Source organism: Anguilla rostrata, chromosome 18, assembly GCF_018555375.3.
Source record: "Anguilla rostrata isolate EN2019 chromosome 18, ASM1855537v3, whole genome shotgun sequence".
Taxonomy (NCBI): domain Eukaryota; kingdom Metazoa; phylum Chordata; class Actinopteri; order Anguilliformes; family Anguillidae; genus Anguilla; species Anguilla rostrata.
In genome coordinates, this window is record NC_057950.1 from 27,532,275 (window position 1) to 27,556,640 (window position 24,366).

The 24,366-nt window shown below is 40.9% G+C and overlaps 1 long non-coding RNA gene across 1 annotated transcript; it reads left to right on the top strand.

Annotated features, from left to right (window-relative positions):
- On the top strand, nucleotides 1-24,366 carry LOC135244721 (uncharacterized). The gene is made up of 3 exons (XR_010327042.1): nucleotides 1-425; nucleotides 23,950-24,137; nucleotides 24,226-24,366. It is a non-coding gene; the product is annotated as an uncharacterized LOC135244721 (long non-coding RNA).

Below are 24,366 nucleotides of genomic sequence, written 5' to 3' on the forward strand. Positions count from 1 at the left end.
GTTGCCGAATGCACTTACGTAGGTAGGTGGAGACAAGTGGAGACATTAGTGTTCAATTTGCCGTCGGTATAATTTCTGCCAGGAGGAATCGAAGACCGAGCTGTCACTGTCCAGAGCACTGCCACGAGTTTTAAGGAGCGACTCGCATTCCTCAAGGAGAGAAACATGGCAGACAGTTTGATTAACGTGGGCAAACTCTTCCGACTGTTTCTGACAGGGCCTATGAGTAGCGCCTCATGTGAGAGAAACTGTTCTTGCCTTCGTCAGTTTAAAACATACACGAGAAACACAGTGACACAAGATAGACGCTCTGGCTTAGCGAAGCTCAACATCGAGCGGGACATCAACATCGATTTGGACAAAGTCATCAACCAGTTCGACTTGTGCAGCAGTTCCAGTGGGCGGTGTTTAGCTCGTCACTAAAGGTAGGAAAATTGTATTTCAATTGACTGCGTTATCCGCGGTTTGTTGTTAATGGAAATGGAAAGTGGTTGTGCTTCGTTTGTATGTTAGCCTACATGGTCCATAAATAACATTCATGTTCGGTGAATAGCCTAGCGTAAAATTCCAGCATTTTGCAGGAAATCCATGTCGATACAATGTTTCAGTGCTGAACTAGCCACTTGTTCGCTCCTCTGACACCACTTGTATCAAGAGAAAATACGTCAGAATACAAGTTTTACAGATAACGTGAAAAATTATAGTCGCTTTACTGTTTTTGTTGTTATTGTTACTGAGTACCAGTATGCGGTTGTATTTTAATGGTCGTCTCGTAGCATGATCGTTTAGGACCTGAAAGCAATAGGGGGTAGGGATTTTTTGCTGGAGTTGTATATGGAGCACTTGCATGTCTTAATTTCAAACTGTGAAAAGGCACACGGTAAGTTTTTTAAGCGGTCCCTGGTATACATAATTTTGACTTCAGATTCTGCCAGTTGGAGTTCTGTGTTGCAGTATCGCTCCCGAAAACTGCTGCATGTTGCACCTTCATCTTCCTCCGAACATGTGCCATTTTCCGTTTGGCAAGCCACAGTCATTCCTTCTCTTGTAGTTTGTCCAGCTATTCAATTTATTACCACATAATTTTTTCCCCCACCTGTTGTCAGAAAGAGCCCACCCTCAGCAAATGCTTTCCTGAGGAAGAACTTCATTAAACTCACTTGCTGAAAAAACATGTAGCTACTTCCTTTTAGTTTTTCTGGTTACTTGTAGAAAGGGCAGCAGTTATTTAAGTTTATGCAAAGTCACTTCCAGTAAGTGAATAAACCCATTCTCAACCATACTTTTTACAAGTAAAGTTGTTCAAAGAATGCTTTACCTTTCCCAGTGTAAAGACCTCATTTAATACAGGAAAATAGTGTTGCCTTGTCTTTTGGTTATCTGTATGTCTGTTTGTTTGTTTGCTTACATTTTGGCTCGTAACAATCAATACTGCAAAAATTGTGGCTTTTTTTCTCATTTGCACAGCAGCTACAGATACGCAATTTGATGGCATGCATGTTTTATCATATCTGTTAAAACCCCAATGTTATTTAGTTTTGTGCTCATCTTTTCATTTTCCCCTTTCAAGATTAGCCAATAGGCCTCATTCAAAATGGAGCCCCAATGTAATGACAGTAGTGGTGGCTGTATTGCACATTATGTGAGTGGCTGTCTTTATTGATGACCATCCACAATTAACGTTACTGAAGGTTCTCTGATTTTAAAGTTTTTATTGTCATGCAAAGTGACATGTTATGCAAAATAATGGACAATATAACTCAGTTTTGTATAAATCCTTGCTCTGTCAAAGTATTATACTTGTTAGCAGCACAACTGACTGGGGGGGGGGGGCGATGCACTTGTTCTCTTCTGGAGGCAAGTTTGCTGTGCTGGAAAATATGCTGCGGCTAAGCCTGCCAGTTATAGCATTAGCCGCTAAGGGGGTGTGTTGGCCTGTCGGCTTCCCATCGTGATCAGTGACACTGTCTTTCTTTTGCTCTAATTTGTACAAGTCGTGCCACTCTAAGCAACAAAGCAAGCTCACATTCAACTCTGTGGTATTATAGCTTCCGAAAAGTAGGTCAATGATCCCATCTACTCACCAATTTGTTTTGTAACACATTATTTCATCTCTGCCTGGTGGAAACACCTGAAGCTGACAAGACGTACGTCTATACAAGACAAAAATTCTTGCACATTGTTTTTTCTCATCCACCTTAACTTTAAATAGCCAACACAAAGGGTGCTTCTACAAGACAATCTCAAGCAAGGACCAGTTCCATTATAAAAAATCATGCTCGCTCCATAATGATGAAATGTGATTAATGCAATGATTGAAGTATATATTAATGTCTTTTCTAACATGTCTAGGCCTGTTAACTGTTCCACCCATTAATATGAGAGAATGGTCCCTATGAGCATTTCTAGCGATATGTACATATTCAGTTGTAACCCAAGTCGCAGGAAGCAAAACAGCTGTTAGGAAATTTAGGTTGGAACCATGAAGCCAAAACGTCAGTGGGTTTACTCTACTGTTGAAAAGGAGGCACACGCCTCAGCTTCACTCTGCAGACCGTTGAAGTGTGCGTTGGGTGTGCTCCCAATCCAGTGATGCTTTATACTGACCACAGTCCTCTCGTATTCTTCCACCGGATTAAAAAAAGCACTAACCAATGTCTTACCGTGTGCGTTGTGGTCTGATACTCCAAGTATATAACTTGCATGTACGTCATATACACTGCAAAGATAATGTTGTGGCTGACACATTCCCGCGTGTATAAATAAATTGTTTTTGGAAACTCTGAGGGTGCGCCTGAACTGGTGAGCTGGATAGCTCTTATTAAAATTATGTAAATGTGAAAATGTACACGTTGAGAGAAATTCTGCTCATGCGCTCCAATTTATTTTGTTAAGGGTGGGGGTATTATGTGCTCCTAGTTTTTTTTTTTTTTTTTGCATGTTGTGGGTGCAAGCCTTTTAGATCACACTATGAAAAGAGCACAGTAAATTTGAGGTATTTTTAGAATATAAGCATCTTATTCCTTATTGTGCTCTTTTTAAAAAATAATTCTTATCAGCCTCAGAAGGGGTAAAAAATAAATAATTCAATAAATAAATGAATAAAAATTGGAATACAGTTCTTTAAAATATTTTTTCCCAACCTCAAACTCAACAGAAGTTGATCTCCTGCCAGCAACCCTTCATGCCAGCTTCAGGAGGAGATGGCAGACGCGTGCCTATGCTCACTATTTTCCACATTGCAGACGCACCACCAATCATGTACTACCCATGCTGTCGGAGGATAACGAGGTCAGCATATTCTGGGTTTGTGCGTCCGCAGGTGCCTGGTCTGACCAGGTGTGGCAGCTAGAGAGCAATGAGATATACTGACCTAGCCAGCTTACCTCCCCTATCTCGAGTCCCATCATGCCATAGCCGGCAATGGCATGATGGGACTCGAACACCCAGTCACAGGGCTCAAGCTTTGCTTTAGAACGAGTGCCTTTACAGCATGAGCCACCCGAAAACCCTAAAAAAAAATTTGGCACCTCAGCATGAGGTGGGGTGGTAGGAGGCACAAAAAGGCTGTCCCAAACAGGGAAGCAAACGTATACATATTATATATAAAGACAAATGATGGCCATGCTTTTGTTTGAAATATAAATGAGAAACCAATATATATGTACAATATAAGTGCATAAACCACATATTTAAAATACACATTCATCTGTCTTTCTAATGAGCCTATCTGGAAGTGCTTCCTTTAATACCAGGTATCAGTCTATATTTCGCTAACTAATGGGCAGCCACAATCAGTACTAATTCTAATGTCCCTCAGTTTACCAAATGTTTAATAGTTTGATGAGTTTTTGCTTGTAGAGTATTTTGAAGGGGCAATATGATTACAAATCTGGACATATCATCACCGTAAAGTGGACATTCCTTCCTTCCAAAACAATATTGTCCTTTCAGAAAATAAATTCACTGGAAATTATCTGTTCAGACCAAACATCCCTTCATTTTACAGGCTTTCAGAAGCATTGCATGAATTTTAATGAGCTCACAGTGAGTTTCATTGTACATTTGCATGCGCATATCAATGTTTCTGTGGTAAGCAATTATAGTTCAGTGCTGTTTTGTTCATAGAGGAGGCCAAAATATGACAGCAGAGTGTAAAAATGAAAGTGTCATCCAGGTGAGGTACTGTGCTAAAGAGCAAACCCACATTTTTCCTGGTGTCATTCCTTTCCATGGATTGCAGTCAGATCCTGTCGGCGAAAGCATACTGCATACTGTACAGAATGTACACATGGATACAGTGTACTGAAGTGGTAGACATGGTTGCCATGCAGATTGATAAATAAGTAAAAGGAATGAATGATGGACAGGTAAATTTATGACGGAACAAATAAATTAACAAATTAGTGAATATGTGGATCAATTTAATTATTTTTTTATCCAGTCAAATACTGTAATGATTTGAAGCCATTTCAGATAAGGAAGTCCCGAGAGCACACATTGAATGGAAGTCATCATTACTGTCGTGGAAATTATTCAACACATGGAAAAAATCAACTGCTGTCTCATTTGTCCTTCTACAGAAATTTCATTTCACTTTCAATCTCACTTCTATTTGACCATGTCTTTAAGGATTCCAGGATGTCCTTTAAGGGCTCTGAGGCTCTCTGAATGTTGCTCCACCGGGACCTCACTAAGAGTCTCTCATATTCTTCTTACATATCTGCTCTTGCTATGAAGGCAACATTATTGCAGAGGAAAGATAAAAGCTCCAAGGCCCTTTTTTACTTAAGTGACCCTTGCTGGAAGCTTGTTATGACAAGGCAAACAAATTGGAGAAATTAATTCCTGCTCTAAAGCTTAAATCCCAGCACCGGGTAATCTTTTTTTTTTTTTTTTTTTTTTTCTCCCCCTCTCAAAAGTACAATGGTTGCCCTTCATGAAAATTCATCATCCCTTGCAGAGCAAAGGAAAACAGTATTGGTGAACAAAGCTATGATAAACACTTTAATTTGGAAGAAAATTGATGGCATTTATTATCCTGCCTCTGTTCAAAGGCAGAACGAAGCTATTGAAATAACTGTGGAAAATTGACTTTCAGATTTTCTGGCTTTACTTTGAATGCAGGCACTCATTTACAAAATCACATAACATCAGAAGACGAAGATGAAAGTTAAAAGGCTTGTTGAAGCTTACTGGTGAAATTAATATTCAACAACAGAGTCATTTCAGAAGTGAGCCAACAGTATCCAATGACTAATTAAAAGGGGGGAAAAAACAGAAAAAATACTTTTAATATTTTCTAAGCCATTTTTCCTCAGCCATATTTTTTTGCCGGGAAAAGAAAAAGCACATTGGCTTTTTTGTGCAAACTGACTCTGCTGCCTTGCATGTTAATGTATCATCCCAAACCAAGAGGAACTATGTGGCTCTTCCACGGGTGATGCAAGAGCCAATTGTGCATCACTCCTATGGGCTGCTGGCCACTGTCAGAACTGGCATGGCCCAGATCCAATATCAGACTGCGAGACCCATCCATACAATAGAACAGCTCCTTAACACAATGAGCCACTCAACAGGCCCGCAAAGATGTCCCTTTAAAGGAGTGTGAGTGATCTATGAAAGGCCTTTGGTCCACTTACTGAAGCAGAACGGTCCGATAGCATTTTGCAGAGCCTTTTTTTTTGCATGCTACAATGTCAGTGTTGAATGGCTTCAAAAACACATGTCCTTGACGGCAGTATTTCCTAGCTAGTTTACATCAAATCGCCTTTTATAGCGTATCCACTTGACACAACATGGTTTTAGATGTACCAACCTAATAATTAAACACATTATTCTAGAACAAAAAGTGCAAAATAATCTGTCCACACTTCTACAGACTCAAAGCTTCTTGGCTAGGCAGCTAAATGGCTAAAGAAAATCCCTAAAAGGCGAACAAAACAAAGATGATTAAAAATCTGCAATGTCTTATCTTCGGAACAATTAAAGCATTCCTACGCCCCGGCATGTTCTGAGGCTGTTGTATAAATCTTTAAAAAAACAGTCCTGTAGGACATTCATTATTACCACATTAAATTATGGACCACAGGCCAACTGCTTCTTTGTCAAATCCAAAATGGGATATAAACAATTGCTGTAAATATGGGCGTTATTAAATAATCATTACGTTCCTCTTTAGGAACAATCATGTCATGTATAAATTGATGATACATATTTCTCTCCCATACATCATTAATAATGTTTTCATGTGCTGCTAAAAGTAATTATCAATAGGTCTCCAGTTGCCTATTAAGGAACAGATACAGTAAATGCTGTTCTTTTTTTAACAGAAACAACTAGATACAACATTAAAAACACATGCTGTTTTTAATGTTGGTGGAGTATACTGAAATAGCTCTTTAGAAACCTAACCGGTTCAAAAACATTGTCTTCAGTGACAAAATAATATAATCTTGTGTTTCAATTCAGTTTTTTATAACTTTATTTTTGCCTAAAAACAAATATACTCCTGTACTGTCCTTAAATATATAAGGTACAAGCCAAAGGTATTAGGCCACTTGTGTTTTTTTTAATTTTTTTAAACTGTGGGTAGAGCAGAATTCAGTTAATATATGCACGTTTATTGAATAACAAAATGTATTTGCCATTTCACTGTAGTCAGGGGAACTGGTTTTTCTCAAGTTGCATTGAGTTCTTCCTGTACTACAGGCTAAAGGTATTAGTCTACCTGGGGTTCTTCCATAAAGGGACTGGTGGTTCTCTCCATTTAGTTTTTGCCCTCATTTTGGTAGAATGAAAATAGTTTATTTTATAGGAAGATAAAATCCCGAGGAGGTTCCTCTACATAGCTTCTCTCTTTTCTGTTACCTTATCTCATCATTTAGAAACCAGATCTCTGCTCAGGAGAATGAACAGTGAGTAGTACTGCCTTAACATTTCCTTTCACATGGAGTTAATGTTCTATGCTGCATATCCCTAGACCATTTAAAACCGACATTTCCATGAAAACTTTAACTGTACTAGAAAAAGTTTTAGCGGTTAAGCTGGCATTTACTTTTTTTATCCGCATATGCCTTTTTAAAACCAAGCAGCTTTCCATGTGAGGAAATAAAATGTAATACGGTATCATTATATCAGAGATATTCCAGGATGGACGGAACATTGAAAGGGTGGGTGAGTTCTAAGTCACTGTTTCATAGGAAACTAATATTGTGTCGAGGGGACCTTCACACCGTTTATATTGTCTTGGACATTTTTGTGGGTTATCAGAATTCCGCGAACACAGATGTCTTTGACCAAGTCCCTTTGCTCTCTTTGAAAATGAATGCAATTATGATTTCTGAAGATATTGATTGAGCAAATATAAGGTAAATGATCATTTTTATTGAATGTTTTAATGACATTTAGAGATAATGGACTCATTTCTGTTGACTCCCCTCTGTGATCTGTCAAATTAATCACCCGGCCATTTTTGATGATCATAGGATAGACAGTACGCTATGCACGTATTCTACCAGAGCAGTTATTTTATGAAGCTGCTCAGAGGGCAAGAGAGAGTATGTCACATGGCCTCTCTTTCCAAAATAGCAATTGGAGCACAAACGGAGCAGAGATCACAGTAATCTGAACTGGCAAAATGAGTTCCTGCATCCGGGGAGACTGAGTTCTCAGGTGTTGCCATGCAAACAAAACTCATTTCTCCTGTCCTCACCCGTAATACAAAGAGTAGCCGTTTGAATACTGTCAACTAAGCAGTAATGGAGTGGGCGTGGACAAACAACAAACCTGAGGGAGCCTAAGGAATTAAAATAACTTCACTGTAGCGTTGTGGGTATGAAATAGTCTCGTCAGCACTCCTAATGGTGGATTGTGAGATGTTTGAGAAGAATATAGGAACACTGACTGGAAAAGGTAGCTTGTAGCTAATTTCTTAACTCATTTCCATACTATTGGGCGACTTCATTGTGCCAGGAAAACCATACAATACTTTCAGAAATGACTATTTATGGAATTGCATTTCTTAATAGTCTTACTCTTTGATAATACCTAATACCTCCATACCTTACAGCAAATTCTCTCTCCCTCTCCCTATGTGTGTGTGTGTGTGTGTGTGTGTGTGTGCGCGTGCGTGTGTGTGATTTAGCCCGGGCCTCATTTGATCGTAAACTGCAAGTAAGAACATTTCCGAGAACATTTCAGCATTCATAATTTTTTTTTCTTATCTGTATTTGTCCATGGTTGTATCCTTACGAAAATCACATCAACAGGATTGCGCATAAAACTGACAAACAGCTATTATCATTAATCTCATGCACCTGGGATATACATAAAAACAAAGGTCTGCACATGTGCCATTAATCTCATATTGTTTTTTTTGGACATTTTCAAGAACAAAAGTTAGAATAATTATTATTTAATTATTATTAATATGAATAATAATACTTTTCATTAGCCTTCATTTTTTTTTTCGGCCATGCTTTTGAAGTTGCATGTGCTACCTGGGTTTCAATACATGACCTACATATTTATTTTTAAAGAATAATAAAGTAAAATAAAGATATTTTTAAGAATAGCCCTTATCTGGTGGGCTAAGGCTGAAACCTTCTACTAGTGTTTCATCATAGAAAATGATTACCTCTCCTGATGCTAATTTTCCACTGGGCAAAAGAACTGAATGCATAATAAGGGGAAAGAAAGGTAACCATTCTGAAAACGTTCGGCTGTTAAATTGTACATTAATTAATGCAATAGGTTCTTTCTCTCTCTCCTGCTCCTTAAGTTCTCTTTGAAAAGTACATGAATATGCTAATCCTTTCTGGTTAAATTTGTGGAGATTTTAACATAAAAGATGTCTCCCTGGGCATTAGGGTAGTGTCCTGGTTTCCTTAACACCTTAGAGCACTGGTCCACCCGCACAATCAGAATAATAAAAATGGTAGGGTGAAGTTTAAAATGGATCAAACACAACGGCATTCTTATAATTGCCTTTCCTGATCAGTCGATTAACGCCCACCTGCATGGCACACGGTTACTTCATTACTGTTTCATTTTGTTAGACGAACCATCAGTATCACAGAACACGGCATAATTAGCCCATAGGTACTGAACGAGTGTGACTTGATGATACTTAAGACAGAAAGTGTAAATATATTGTGTAATTTCGTAGTCCAGATGACAAATATATAGGGCTAGCCTAATGCAAACGACTGGGCATTGACTAGGCTATTGTGTATCAGAATGCATGGGGCGTGGGTCTTTTAAAAGACACCATTGTCTGTAGATAAGTGTACTCCCAGATTCTGGTGCATGGCTGATAACTGTGACCGCTGACTCAGACTGTGCCACAATACACTGTACTACTTCAACAGCAGCTTTGAAACTGTGAAGCTTTCGGTTGTCTTGGTGTAACCATAGGGACTGGGACAGACTGAACAGGCTGTCTGACACGAGGTTAGACTATCTTCCATGTATGAGATACAATCATTGTTTCACTTTTGAACAGTAGCTTAAACGCTCAGTGGAGATGAGGAACCAATCAGTTAAGAAGCTGCAGGCATTTGATAAACTGTATGCAGCAGGGTTTTGTAGACCAAACTTTTCTATTTTATCAAACTGTTAAGACTTCCAAGCTGCTGCTCTCGTGGGCCTGTATGCAGAAGATTGTTTGGAGAGGCTAGGAAATCACTAGCATACATTAGGCCTGCCAGTTTATTTATTTATTTGTTTGTTTGTTTTTACAATGCCATCAATTTTGGTGTCAGTTGAGACCCTCATACGGCTGACGCGTACAGATATTAATAATTGTTATCCTTTGCCTTTGGCTATATTGGCTAGACATTTTGCTGGTTTATTCATGCCATGTTTTTCCCCCCGTGTGGCTGTTCTTTATTTGCTTGGTAAATGTACTCAGTTGTGCGACTGATTCGTGGCCACTATAGCAAAGTAAACTTTGTAGGCTATTGCTCAATAGAGTTAACTGCTGGCATCTATTATTCTTGATGTGGAGCTCTGCTTTTGCTAGTTCTCCTAATTGTTTCACTGAAGGGGATTCGTTTAAAAAGATTTATGTGTCCTTCATCATTTCATGTAGCCGTTGTAGATCATGGTCTTGGAGCAATGGTTAAAACGATTGCAGTTTCGGGTAGACTAAACCTAAATAAAATTTATGATTAGTTTGGTTTAGAGTTGGGGATAGGGCATGAGTAACACAAAGCAATGCAATCAGCAATGTAACCAGTGTCTTCTCCTGTAGAGTAATTAGTAATGTGATTACTTTTTAAATGAGTAATAATTAAATGGTAATTAATTGCATTTTCTGAGTAACTCAACACTGGTAGTATGGAGCAAATACTTTACTGTAGTGTATAAATAACAATGTTAAAATCTATGTTCAGTGAACCTTTTATCCCCATTCAGTGGAATGCCTGATTTAAACGCATGACTGACCGATTTAGTTTGAATACTTCTTCACTGTAGCATCCTGTGGACTACATGGTACTCATCAATAGGCAGTTGCCCTATTAATGAACATAAGATTCAGTACATGTCACTGGATTGACCACGGGGAGGGCAGGTTAGGAAGAGAAGAACTAAATGAAAAATGCAGTGCCTTATCTAACTTTGGTGGGGTAAGTAGTTTATCACCCTGGGGAAAAACTCAGGCGCTCCTGTTTCACGTACGTCACTTAAACCGTCCGGGATAATTTAATGTGTATCGTTGTTTATTAAATTGGGGCTTAGTCCATTTCATAAATAAGAATTAAGATTTGAATCATCGTGGATATCTACATGCACTCGCTCTGCTGTAAATGGTGAGATGAATCACATGCCACAGGATCAACCACCTTATATAGACACAAAGCAAGATCACGCAGGATCACGTGACACATGGAAATTGACAAGAGCAATATTTTTTCAAACACTCATAATGAAAGCTATGTTGTTTTTTTAATTTTGTTTTGAAGATCACTATTATGTAAATATTACTATAGTGAAACCTCTTGCAAATGATATTACATTTATCTGCAGCTGCATAGAAACCTTCTTTAATAGTGTTCACCCTTGCATGGCAACACACCTTCTGAATGCAAAGTATGGATACGCTTTCCTGACAGTTTGGCACACTGTGGCTTTGATGATATTTTAATTTCTGTGGATTTAATGATGTTTGTAATTCTACTTATTCTTTGTATTTCTTTGTCTCTGCCCTCACCCATCGCAGCATTCAGTGCAATACAAAGGTGGTATGAAGGCAACTAAATTATTGCACTTTTTTTTCCTTTTTTTTTTTTGCAGAAATTTGTGAATTGCACTCACTCTGCAGCTTACCCTTGGTGCTTGGCCCCCAACATCACTGCTTGCAGCTATATTTAGGGGTCCAAAGCTTTGCTCAGCTGCCTAACTAAACTGCAAAGGAAAAGTTTCTACAAAGATAGTTGAAATGAGATCGGTAGCGCTCCTAAAGATAATTGTCTGAGTGCCTTAGAGTATCTTGTCAGTCTCTAGAAACACATTCCCTTCTAAATGCTCTTTTTACAATGATGGCTCATTTATAGACAGGAATGTCTATAAATTACAACCAATTTAGTTGTGAGAGAATTACTTGCCTCGAGAAATTAATAGGAGTGCACCAACTTGGGGTGAAGCAGACCCCAACAGACACAGACACTGTATTGGGCTCTGCTTCCTCACACAGGCACAGTTTTATATGCTGTTAGTGCTGGGCTATAACAAAAGCCTACACCCACACCGGCCATTTCTGGATAAGATTGGACACCCCTGGCATATTCCTTCCTTATTAAATTTAAATTAAATATAACTTCCATTTTAATTTAAATTTAGCCGGGTGGTTGGTTCGCTGCATCAGATGATATGTCCTAAATATATATTAAATTGATATATCCAATTTAATTCTTTTTGATGGTGAGTTATGTGAGACCACAAGGTATGTGACGGTAAGAGATAACAGATATATTTTTATACCCTCTTAATGTAACATTGCAATAATTTCACTAGTGATTTTCAGTTCAGACCATAGACGGTTCTAAGTATTAGACTGTATGGAATGTTGTTTCTATGTGAACTGTCTTAAGTGAGAAGCCTGTATTGTTTTTTGCATGTTTCAGAACAGTGGGGTGAGACAGAGATATGTGTTGTGTCAAAACGTGCCACAGCTCATGATTTTCTGTGTTTGCAAACGTGGAGGGAACGGTTGCCTTCCCTGCAGCAGTCCTATGTGCAAGATATTACTTAAATTTCAACTAACAAGATAAAAAAAGAAGTATACTTTGGTTAATCCTTTTGACCCAGAAGTCAGAAATCAATTAGAAGTATTGCTGGCTAGCTTGATGAAACCACTACCCTACTTGCTCATTTATTTTTGAAATTAATGCAGTGTTTGGTGTGTACTATTAATAATTGATATTCAGTGTGTAGGAAATTCCAAGGTTGCTTCCATTATTGAGAATTGAGATGTTGGATGTCAGAGACCTTTGAACCGCAGCTAAATGTAATTTCTTTGCTGTGATTGCTACGGGTGCACATAAAACAGGAAGCAGCGACACGGTTTTTTGTAGACCCAGAAGCCTATAGAATCCGTGGGTAGCGGTTGTTAAGCAGGGCAGGTATTGGAGCTCTGGGGTTGACAAAGCCATCTGGGTGTTGTGTGATATGTAGTTTTTACCATCAGAGCCCACATGATATGAATTCCTGTGGTAAAGCGAGATCAGCTCACACAGCGTACGATGGTAAATCACCTGTGAGGTGGTATTAAAGGAAGCCGGGCTGGGAGTAGACACCTTTCATGCTTGATTAAATGCGCCTCGGACACCAAAGCGAGCCGGAGAAGCGATGGCTTCACAGCGGATGTGAGAGGAGGTTAGAATTACGAGCGGGGAGGAGTGCGACACTCACGGGGAAGCTCCAGAACCGCTGGTTTTGATGGAGTGAATAACACGAAAAAAAACAGCCATCAGTACTCTCAGAGGTGGCTCTCTCCATGTTGGGCTGCTTTAGTGTCAGATATATAAATTTCAGACCAGCAGAGCAGGAGTTTATTCTTTTCCCTGCTCCAAGACTACAGCTTAGCTTGCCCTCCTTGCAGGAGAACAGTACATGATTCCCCTGAGGAATAACTGGGTCTGAACAGTTGTAGTCTGATCCGAGTCTGTGGTGGGTGTGCATAGCACTTCCATTTCATCAAGCCTACATTAAATGAATATGAAGTGGACTCAACATGTATTTTGCGTTCTCGTGTCCATTTGAAGCCAGGGTTTTTGCAATGCACTAATGTTTTTATTAATTTTTTCTAAACTTGTAAAAAAAAATAAAAATAAATAATTGCTATTGACTGCCCCTGTTTCATTTAACCGATTGGCTATGTCTAACCAATACCCACCTTTGACTTAGGAATGAGGTGTGACAGTTTGTGTAAGAGGTATTTGATTGACACATGATCCAACATTTTGAGTGACACATAACCCTCCTGAATGATGCCTGTCGCACGGCGGGAAAATGACAGACAGCGGATAACTACAGCAGGTGCGGAATAACTCCTGATGTGACACTGATGTGACTGACAGGTCCTTTTAGCGAATCGGGAGACAGTACCGCACAGGAACCGCGACGCTGTTGGCTATTGTTTCATTTAATTTCCGTTCCTCAGTGACATGCTTCTTGAGAACAGAAGGCTATATTAAGTTTGTTTTATCGAGTCAGCAAGCGGCTCCGTTGCTACGGCGTGGAATAAACCGCATATAAATCCCTGTGAGTGGAGAGGAGGCACAGAACCGGATATGAAGATGTATGTACAGTATGTTTGTCCAAAAGTTACATAAATATGAAATGCATTTATGAATTAATAAATACAAGATGGCAAGAAAACCTCCCTCTCAGCAGAATTCTTTTTTCTTTTTTTTTCCCCTCTGGGTGCCCGCTGGTTGTATTAATGCGCCGTAGAATTTCCGTTCTACGGCGGTGAAGAAAAGGACGTTAAGAATAACAGAGCGGGACCCCGGTTTGGAAATCCGCAGTCCTCACCAGCCGTGCGTTTGCATACGGTTTGCAATTAAAAGCCGGGAAATCCGTGCTTCGGAGCGGGGTTGCGGGCTTTCGACAGGCGGGAGAAAGGGGGGGAGATTGGAGGTGAAAAGCAATTGGAGAGAGAGAGAGCGCGTTCCTCTCCAGCCCCGGCACCATTGCAAACCCCGCATTCTGATGCCCCAGCTCAGCGCTAATAAATTGGGAGTTTGGACACGGCCGACAGCCCCTGGTGCTTCATATAGACCCGCTCTGCACCCGCGCGGCCAAACGCGCACGGGAAATCCGATCCCGCTGTATCTGATTTGCCACTTCTTCCTAACACGTACTGCGGAAATGTCACGATCCTAGTAAACAGATGCGAAGGCGGAACAAAATAAACGTTAACACTCTAGTGTTTTTCTTTAAGCGCGAGGAAAAAGAAAAAAAAAACATGTACCATATTCTGTGCGCATTCCCTCGCAACTGCACGGTCGACGATACGCTTATACACCCTGCAAACATTTAGGAGAGACATGCAGGGTACCCGAAAAAGGAGGAAACGGCTGCCACTTCATTTTCCAGGTGGATAATTGCCTGAAGAATAATTAACTAATTTCAGTGATTAATTTAGCAGCATTGTCATAGGCAAGAGCCAGGAGAGGTGTTAACGATCCGAGCGAGCCAGTGGAGGTTCGTGTAATTACGCCAAACACTGATTTTTCTGAATGGCCTTGTGATGCCGCCGTTGCCTTTGAAAGCGGGCGTTGCGAGGGGACAAGAAAGCAAACTCAAAACAAATTTAAACAGTACATGAAAAGTCTGCCTTTTTCAATGTTAATGAATCATTTGCATTTTTAATAAAGCCTTAGAAACAGGCAAGTTCTAAAACAACTGCCTGGAAACGGAGTTTTCAGTTGACCCAAACTGATTAAGCAAAAATTAATGAGTAATGAAAGGCTGGTAGGCATGGGTGTGGGTATGAGTAATGGGTATGATATGTCGCTTAATCAACCTTTATTTCACATTTTAAATGTGGACGTCAGGAAGACTAGCTGTGCTTTAGGGCAAAGCTAATGGGGATCCTAACAAACAAATTTCACCTCGTGAAACATTGAGGAAGAATCCTCATTTACAATGATGTCGAGTTACAGACATTAAAACAGTGAAACAAATATTAATATAATTGTGATAAATAAGCCTTTAAAACTGTAAAACTATCAGTGTAAAAAGAATTGGAAGTTAGTAAGGGCAACAGAAAGTAAGAATTAGAAATAAAGAAAATCAATTAAATTAAAACAGGAAATAAAATAATTGCACTCAGACTTAAAAAGCTCAGAGATCAGAGTTTTGACTAGGTGAAGTGACAGCAATGATTATAGTTTTAAAGTGCTCTGTATTTTATCCCAAATGTATGGAAACTTATATTTTCTTTCAGTTAAAAGCCACCTGCGACGGCTAACTGCCACTGAAGTTGTGTCAACCACAGAAACAAAGACCTTTCCCGGGTCAGAATTTCAAGATTTATCATTTGTGTTGTACGCAAACAAGAACCCCCCTTCCTTCCTCTCGTCTCCATGGTGATGTTTAAGTTTGACGTTTCATATTTTAAATAAATTCCTCGGGCCTAGCCATTGTACATAATATTACAGCATTACCATTTGTATATTTGTATTTGCAATTTAAAAATGGTCTGCATGACTGCAAACCTCTAGATAAGGAGAGGTAATGAAGCAATTGTTTCCATTCCAGCATGAGCCTGCATAAATTGGCAAGCCCATTTGAATACTCAACATGTTTCTTTTTTTAAACATTCTATCTCCTATTAAATTGAAATTTAAGGGGGAAGGGGGGGGGGGGGCGGGGCGGGGGAGGTGGGGTTGGAGTAATCTCTGCAAAGCTGAAAAGCTGCCTGGTCTAGATGAATCTTTCATTGTTAGTATGGGTATCTGCATTACTGTAGTACCCAATAAATCTGTTTATTTACCCATCTGTCCACAGTATACATCCATCAATCTCCATATACCTGCACGTCCATCTTTAAATATACTTTCACCCTACCTCTGCTGTGTGATATCTTTCTGGCCAGTCTTTATTATTAACCCATTCAGAAACTGTGCCGTTTCTGTATTATTAACCCATTCAGAAACTGTGCCTTTGCTGTATGATTAACCCTTTCACATACTGCGGCCTTCCTATTTGATTAACCCATTCAGAATTGATATCCCTCTGAATGTGGGTTTTGACCATTGCGCTCTGGGGGCCTCTAGCTATAAACTGTAAACTTCCCAGTTTTATTCATCTGTTTCTGCGGGCCCTTAAATAGGCCTTGAGACAAGGACAGGATGGCAATGGAGACGTGGAGGGAATCCGCGAGATAAATCGGTCATACCCGCCGCCGGTGCCCACCACAGCCGGTGCCCACCACAGCCGGTGCCCGCTGCCGTCTGCCAAGGGCAACAAAAGGCGGCGTTTTCCGCCCGGCGACGGCCCGTCGAGGCTCCGCGGCGTGGCATGACAGGTGGCCGTCACCCGCCCTGACGCCTGTCGCGCCCCTGACACTCTCTAAATGGGACCTGGTCCTCTTCGTCCCGCGCGGAGCCCCGGTGAAATGATGGATTATCCGCTTTGGGTAAACAATGGAATGGAAGAGAATGGGGAGGGAGGGAAAATACAATAGATTGATGTCAACAAGTGGCAGCTTTGCTCAAACACACAAAGTCCAGAATACTTTCAGAGAGCTGGCCTCTGAAAAATACATACATAAATAAATAAATAAATGAGGGAGACGAGGAAAAATGTATGCTTCCAAATGCCATCTCAAGTAAAGGTACTACCAAGACATAATTCACATTAAAATGACTAAATTAGAGTTTTGATATTCTTGGCCTTTTAAAGATTGAGGTAACAATATTTTCTGCGTCTTGATATGTTGCAAAAGTTTAGATTTTTTAAAACTGCCTTGTAGGTGGGTCCAGCTATGACTGTATTACTGTAAAACCTCATTCTGCAGCCAACAATATTCACACCTTAACCCTGGCCTTCATATATTTAATCTATTTTCATTACATCCAAGTTTGATTCCTACTTTAATTTCCTTACTGCCTCTCTTCCTTTTGATGGGAGAGTAATTCAATTTCAAATTACAAGTATGAATTAATTAAAGGACTAATCTTAATTTGGAAACATGTTTCCCAAAGCTAGGAGAGGTCTGACAGTTTAATTAACATCACAAGGTTAGTCAGTTGGCTTTGCCCGTGCATTTAAATCATCATCGATCTTTTGCCAGGTTACTGTTTTATTAAGTCAATCACTGGTAAGTTCAGTGGATCATGTGACAGCACCCATGTGTGTCTGTTTAACCACATATATACATGCACACAATCACAAACACACACACACATCCCTGTAACATCTTCACAATGAGTGTTGTAAGAAATTGTGTAGGCTACACGGTTCCAAAGAAAGAACATGGGATATGTTCCTTGATGAAATCCCGGCCATGATTTTCAGGCCACTAGTTTAAGATTTTGTCTATTGGTCAAATGTGGTGACTGTCACTTTAAGTAGGGTGAGCAGGAAAAAGTGAGATTACTGTGGTGTAAGGGCAAGGGAGAAATGTTTGGCATGGTGGAGAGAGTATTGGGAATGAAAAGCCTTTTCCTTGGGAAGGCTGACCAGGACAACAAGGACTAAGACTCTTGCATAAGGACTGCCCTTTTCCATTTTCTTTCAAGTTGTCTTTCCTGAATTTGTTTTGCATTTGGATTTTTCATCTTTGGGACATAATTTGTTTTGTTTGGAATCTGAAATGAACTAATCTATTTTTTGGGGACTATTTTTTGATGTCCAACTGACTTTAGTTGTGGGTAGGGATTTTTATTGTTGTCTGACTGCCTTGGCTTTTTGCTGGCTTGATTCATGATAGACGTAAGGCCTTATTTCATGCATGGTTTTGGTGTTTCTGGTGCCACTGATTACCGTTGCAGCTTCATTTGAATTCAGTTTGTTATCTATCAATTTGCATTAAAATTAAATACCCCTACTAACATGGTCAGCACTTTATATATGCGTTTATTTTTTGTAGGGTTGTTTGCTTGGACTTCCTGCATGTGGTCTTTAAGCAATGACCACAACTACTATGCAGTATGATAATGATGTTGAATATGTGTTCTGATTCTTCACTGTACATTCATATGGGCTCCCAGGTTAAGGCATAGGGGTTTTATGCTACACAAGACTCTAACCATGTTCCTTATAACACAGGAAGGGGCTGGTTATTAAACTGTCAATCACATACAGATAAAGATGCACAGCAGTGAAAACACATGCCACATGCTTGTGTGAACTGCACCGTAAGTCCTTGAAGAACTCAACCGGCAGCAAAGTTTTCACTCTGGCCACCAGCTGATAATAACAAAGGCAGTAGCTTAGGGCTGAACATGGACATGGAGGGAGGTGCAAGGCTACACTCTGAGATATGAAGTCAGTAACGCATTGGTTATTACACCTCCAGCTGCTTAGCCTAAATAGATCCAGCGCTGTGAATCGAAACGGTGCAGAGTGTGTGGAATGTGCTTTTCTGTTGGCGGAGGGCATTTAGTATGCAGTGTGCAAGGCAAACTTATTAAACGTTCAAATAAGTATAAAGAAACAGAAAGTAATAAGTATAATAAAAAATAACCTAAATATTAGACAAACACAGTAGTGACCGCAGAAACTTGCACATTAACATTTTTCTTTTTCTGTTATGCCAGTAGCTTTCCATTGCTGCCCGAGGAGCTCCTTTGTTATTGGATGTATGTAGGCATTGGTTGTATGCCGTAAGGATCGTCTCATGTTCAATTGGCCTGAACAAATCCCACACGGTGTTTCTCGGACTCCATGTTGAATCGGTTTTTCCGTGTGTGATTGGAAATGGTCCGTAAAGTCCACCCTGAACGCGCATGGTTTGGGCTTAACCCATCTGAGCTTGATCGATCTTGATCACTTAAATTTGGAATCCGCTGTTGTGGAACCGAGTAATCCGGATATTCTGCATCTGGCTCTCTCAAGTCAGGCTTTTAAGTTTGAGATTTCTTGAGCCTGAAAGGGGGACTGCGGATGAGACAAAGCAACATGTGTCTTTTGTCTAATTACTCTGGATATTTACTGTATGACAATGTATGAAACAATTAGAGGCATTTAAAATGGGAAAGTTGAAATGGGGGGGGGCGGGGTGGACAGTGGGGCTCGGATGTTGCCTACCCCTGCCTCACAGCCCTCAGGTGTGAGTGCACGTCGTCTTTGGGCTGAATCGATTCTCTCCTCACCCAGAGCTGTATTAATTAATGATCCCCAGTCTAAGACTGTCACAGAGAGCTTCTCCTCTTCCTGCAGCTCCCTGTCAGTACGCAGTGTGTTACCCAAGGAGGCTGCACACTGCGGTGGAAGCCTGTTTAACCCCTTCAGGGGACCGCCGGAGCGTGAGCAGCCAGCTGCCTGAAACTAGTGGAATCTCGGTATCGGTAGTCTGTTTAATCATTTGAATGTTAAAACACTGAGAGCATGCGATATGTCTATGATGTTATAACGGGTATTTGGCATTACGGAAGGTGACCTGCTGATATAGAACAAGGCATTACAATTTGCCAGGGTTTTATCATGTCACTGAAATCCCAAGTTCCAAAAAACAAGGCAAGGAAACTAGGCAAGGAAGGCGCATGTTATAAATCAGAGATAGGCCTGTCCACAGTGGCTGTAGAGAACATGATGTGCATTGAGCACGTAACATTCTCACAGAGACAAACGTCAGAAAGCAAACCAGCTACTGCAGTAACCAAGCCAAGATATTAAAGGGTCTTACTTTAAGAACTACATTTTAGACCAAAATACTAAAAGACCATTTCAATGCAGGCATCTAGTACATGATGTTGAAATAGGATTTGTGAATAAGGGCCGTACTTATCAAAATAGGGACACGAGATTGCTTTAGCTGGTGATGGGCTGCACTTTTTTATTTTCTCAGTCTTTGCGTTTGTGGTAGGCTGCTGTCTCCTCGGCTGGAGACGGAGATGCTGAACTCTGCCTGTTGATCTACGGCTCTCTGCTTCCCCCCTCTGCAAGACCGGGGAAAGCAAGGAGCTCGGTCTCGCTCCAGCCCGGCAGCGCAGCGTGGCTGTGGCGTTAACAGGATGAAGATGCGCTGCTCCAGAATGCCACGCTGCTTTCTCTTCTCCTCAGAGGGACACAGAGATAGAGAGGGAGAGATGGTGGAATTTACTATTTTAAGTGCTCCATTACTGTATACCAGCTCACTTCAAGCAAAGGCGAGGGAGGGGTCAATGAAATCAGCAACCTCCATTTAAAAAGCAGGATGAGCTGATTTATATAACAAGGGGCATAAAATACAGGTGCAAGGTTAGCAGCTGTCCCTTGCAGCCATTATACCACAGGTAGGGACTTGAGTAACTAGGTTTTATAAAAAGAAATGGCAGCATTTGAAATATCCAGGAGAGACTGTGTTATTCTCTCTGGGGATGAGGTTTGAGGTAAATAGAGAGAAAAATATCACCTCAAATTAGCATGGCTGTCTTCAAATGAGAATGTGGAATATATAAATGCAAACCGTCTATATGTTGGGATTACTTCCCAGCAAGATTAGCACCAGGGTTCCGATGGGTCATTTAACACTTAGAGGCATATGCATGTGGGTTCTGCAAATTACCCAGCTCTACGGAGAATATCCACCGCAGAAAGTGTCGGGGGCTCTCCGAGGAGCAATTTGCGGAGCTGTGAGATACTCTGCACCCTGTTCGTGCTACTCAAGAGTTACACGGCAAGAAGGAGGCCTAGTGTGACCCAGGTGGCAATTATATCCTGAATGAGGAGGAGCAGGCCACTGCTGGTTTGGGGTGTGCACATTGCAGTAAGGTTCGTGGAGGTGAGGGGAGGGGAGGGGGGGGGGGGAATGACTGAATCTGCTTTCCTCACAGCCTCAGATAAGATGTGGAAACCATATGTCTCAGAGGGGTAAGGGAAAATGAAAAATGAATTGTTCACCGGGCCCTACAGGGTAATATTGAAACTTGGGAAAAGGGCTGAATAAGACTGTTAAATGGCAGGCCGCTGGAGTCATCTTCACCTTTTGCAAAGCACCCAGAAGCCTGTGAAAAATGACACTGAAACATTGTGGACGCGGAATTATTCATGAGACGAGCCTTGGAACACAGGTTCTGCTGTTTCAGGGTCTGGTCTAACTGTGCTCCAGCAGGTCTTTCCTGTGCTGTTTCTGGGGCTAACTGTGCTCCAGCAGGTCTTTCCTCTGCTGTTTCAGGGTCTAACTGTGCTCCAGAAGGTCTTTTGTGTGCTGTTTCAGGTTCTAACTGTGCTCAAGCAGGTCTTTCCTGTGCTGTTTCAGGGGCTAGCTGTGCTCCAGAATGTCTTTTGTGTGCTGTTTCAGGTTCTAACTGTGCTCCAGCAGGTCTTTCCTGTGCTGTTTCAGGGGCTAGCTGTGCTCCAGAATGTCTTTTGTGTGCTGTTTCAGGGTCTAACTTTGCATCAGCAGGTCTTTCCGGCGTTTCAGGTCTAACTGTGCTCCAGCAGGTCTTTCCTGTGCTGTTTCAGGGTCTAACTGTGCTCCAGCAGGTCTTTCCTGTGCTGTTTCAGGGTCTAACTGTGCTCCAGCAGGTCTTTCCTGTGCTGTTTCAGGGGCTAGCTGTGCTCCAGAATGTCTTTTGTGTGCTGTTTCAGGGTCTAACTGTGCTCCAGCAGGTCTTTCCTGTGCTGTTTCAGGGGCTAGCTGTGCTCCAGCAGGTCTTTCCTGTGCTGTTTCAGGGTCTAACTGTGCTCCAGCAGGTCTTTCCTGTGCTGTTGTGCCTGTGTCTTGACTTTGGCGTTTTGACATACTGTAGGAGGGAGGGCAAGTTGATTCCAGGGCCGGTCTCCTCTTGTTGATAAAGTAAAGACAAGACCATAAATTCAGTAGCCTGGTTTTTGCAAATGAGGGCCAGGAAGGCCAAGTGTAACTTGAATACGATTTACTCTAGATCACAGAACTGCCATCTGAAGAGATAGCTGAAAGGCTGAAGGTTGAACTGGAAGGTTGAGGAGCTGGAGCTTTGACTCACTGGCTTTGGCACCTTACATGTATAAGCAGACTGTAGTTCTGTGCTGGGCATCTGTTTTAGGTCATCTCAGATTGATGTTCTCCTCCAAATGGAGAGATGTGGTGCTATTCCATTTTTATATGTCATGGCTCTTATCAGGTCTTGAAATAATGCTTTTAGAAATAGTGTAGTATCCCTTCAGATCATGCAGTGGAGAGTCTGCTCACTGTATTTTCAAGGACCTGGCAACACCACCCTTTTTCTCCACATTCAGGGAACAGCGGGAGGAGTTCCTCTGTAATAGTAAGGAATGCTTGACTGGAGTCCAAGTCAAACAACTTTGGGGGATTCCACACCAGACATCTTTGTTGAAAGAACAAATTCCTGACACCCCTCCTTAAAACCTCACATAGACAGAACAAGAATGCTTGGCTTAGCACAGCCCCTGAACTGACATTACTAGCAGGCTCTGCAAAGAAACCCTTGATAACCAAGAAATACATAGCCTACTATTTGGAAGCAGACAGTAGCTCATACTGATATTTACCAGACTGCATTCCAGGTCTGGAACTTATCACAGGATGTACCAGCACTGAAATATTTCAGTCTTCTAAGATGAATTTCATATATTAATAGGTATGCTATTTCTTTTTCCTGCAGTATAATAAAAACCAGGATTGTGCTCAGATTTACTCCTTCATGTGAACATAACTTGCTGTAGGCTTGTAGAAGGCACAATATTTTGTAAGTCACAACTTTAAAAAAAACATTTTTCAGCATGTGTGTATGTGTTCGTTTTAGTACATTGCACTTGGTTGTTTAGAAGGGCAAATAATTCTATGATTATTAGTTATTTAATTTATCATAAGCAAAACAGAAAAGATAGTTGGAGAGATGGATTTTTTATTTTTAAAAACACTCGAGTAGTCCTCCTTTCAAAGAATCAACAGAACCAAATGGGGGGGGGGAGTAATAAAAAGAAGTAATTAAATGACACCCTATTTGCAATTACCCCCCAATTGGTGAACGCACAGCGCCCCGACACCTCACAGTTTTCCGCATCTCCTATTGATGTGTCAGCTTATAGTACATATACTCCAGTAGTTTTTCTCTGGCACTAAGACTCTGAACTTTACGTCACACTGCGGTGTCATAGAGTCTTTGTAAGGCCTCTGTAGTATGGGACTTTTAAACAGAGCTCATCTGCCTTTTCCCCCACAGTGTTGAATACAGATGTTTTTAAAGGCCGCAAACTGCAAAATACTCCCTGGAGTACTGGTAATGTCAGGTATATTACACCTGCCATGCACCTTAAGACCAGATAGTTATGTTTCCAAATCCCTTGCCAGAATAAAGACTCTCTCTACATATCAGCTCCCTCCCTACTTGTTCCAGAACTGCTTGTACAGTGCCCTCGAAAAATATATGAACAACAGGGGGAGAATTTGCTGAGAGACGGAGAGAAAAAAAGTGGTAGTTTTGTTGGTAGCTGGTAAGTCATCCCTCAATGATAGTGAATGGTATTCTGCTGTGTGCTGTGCTAGTGAACAAACAAACAAAAATATAATAGGTAATAAATAAATGGAAAAGACTAAATATGACCACATATGACCAGGTGCTTCACGCCCCATTTTGTCCTGTGACTTTCTCCCTACTCGGTTGTCTGGTTTGGTTTTATTTCCGAGATGTTACTTGGTAATTTATGCTCTACTAGGGTATGAAAAAGTAAGTTTCTCTTGTCTACCTCTGAAGTGAAGGTGCTGCCAAAAAATATAGTGAAAAAGTGGAAATAAACAGTTGTTGAATAATGGCAAAAAGTTTACGCTCTGAATTGACATTTCAGCTGTGCCTGCCTACGTCCTGTTGAAGCCGTGTTCAGTGTGGGCCACAAATGCCAGGGGTATGTGGGGCTGCTGCCATTCAGAGAGAAGGGATTCAGAGCTAGCTTCAGCCCATTTCAAATGACTGACACCCACTGACTTGGGGGGCCAGACCAGTCCTCATGGCATTTTCCTCACAAGCAATGAATAGGTGAGTCAGAGATTTTAACTTCAAAGTGGGTGGAAATGTCCTTACTCTTGTCAAGTTGGGAAACTGAAAGCTTCTCTATTTGATACAGGCAATATCCATACGGCTTTATACACAGTATGGTATGGAAAGACAACGACACGTGATAACCCCCGAAGAAAAGGAATCTCAATAAATGTGACTCTAAGGAGGAGTATAGGTGTTAAAAACAAAAAAAAAAGTTGTAAACTAA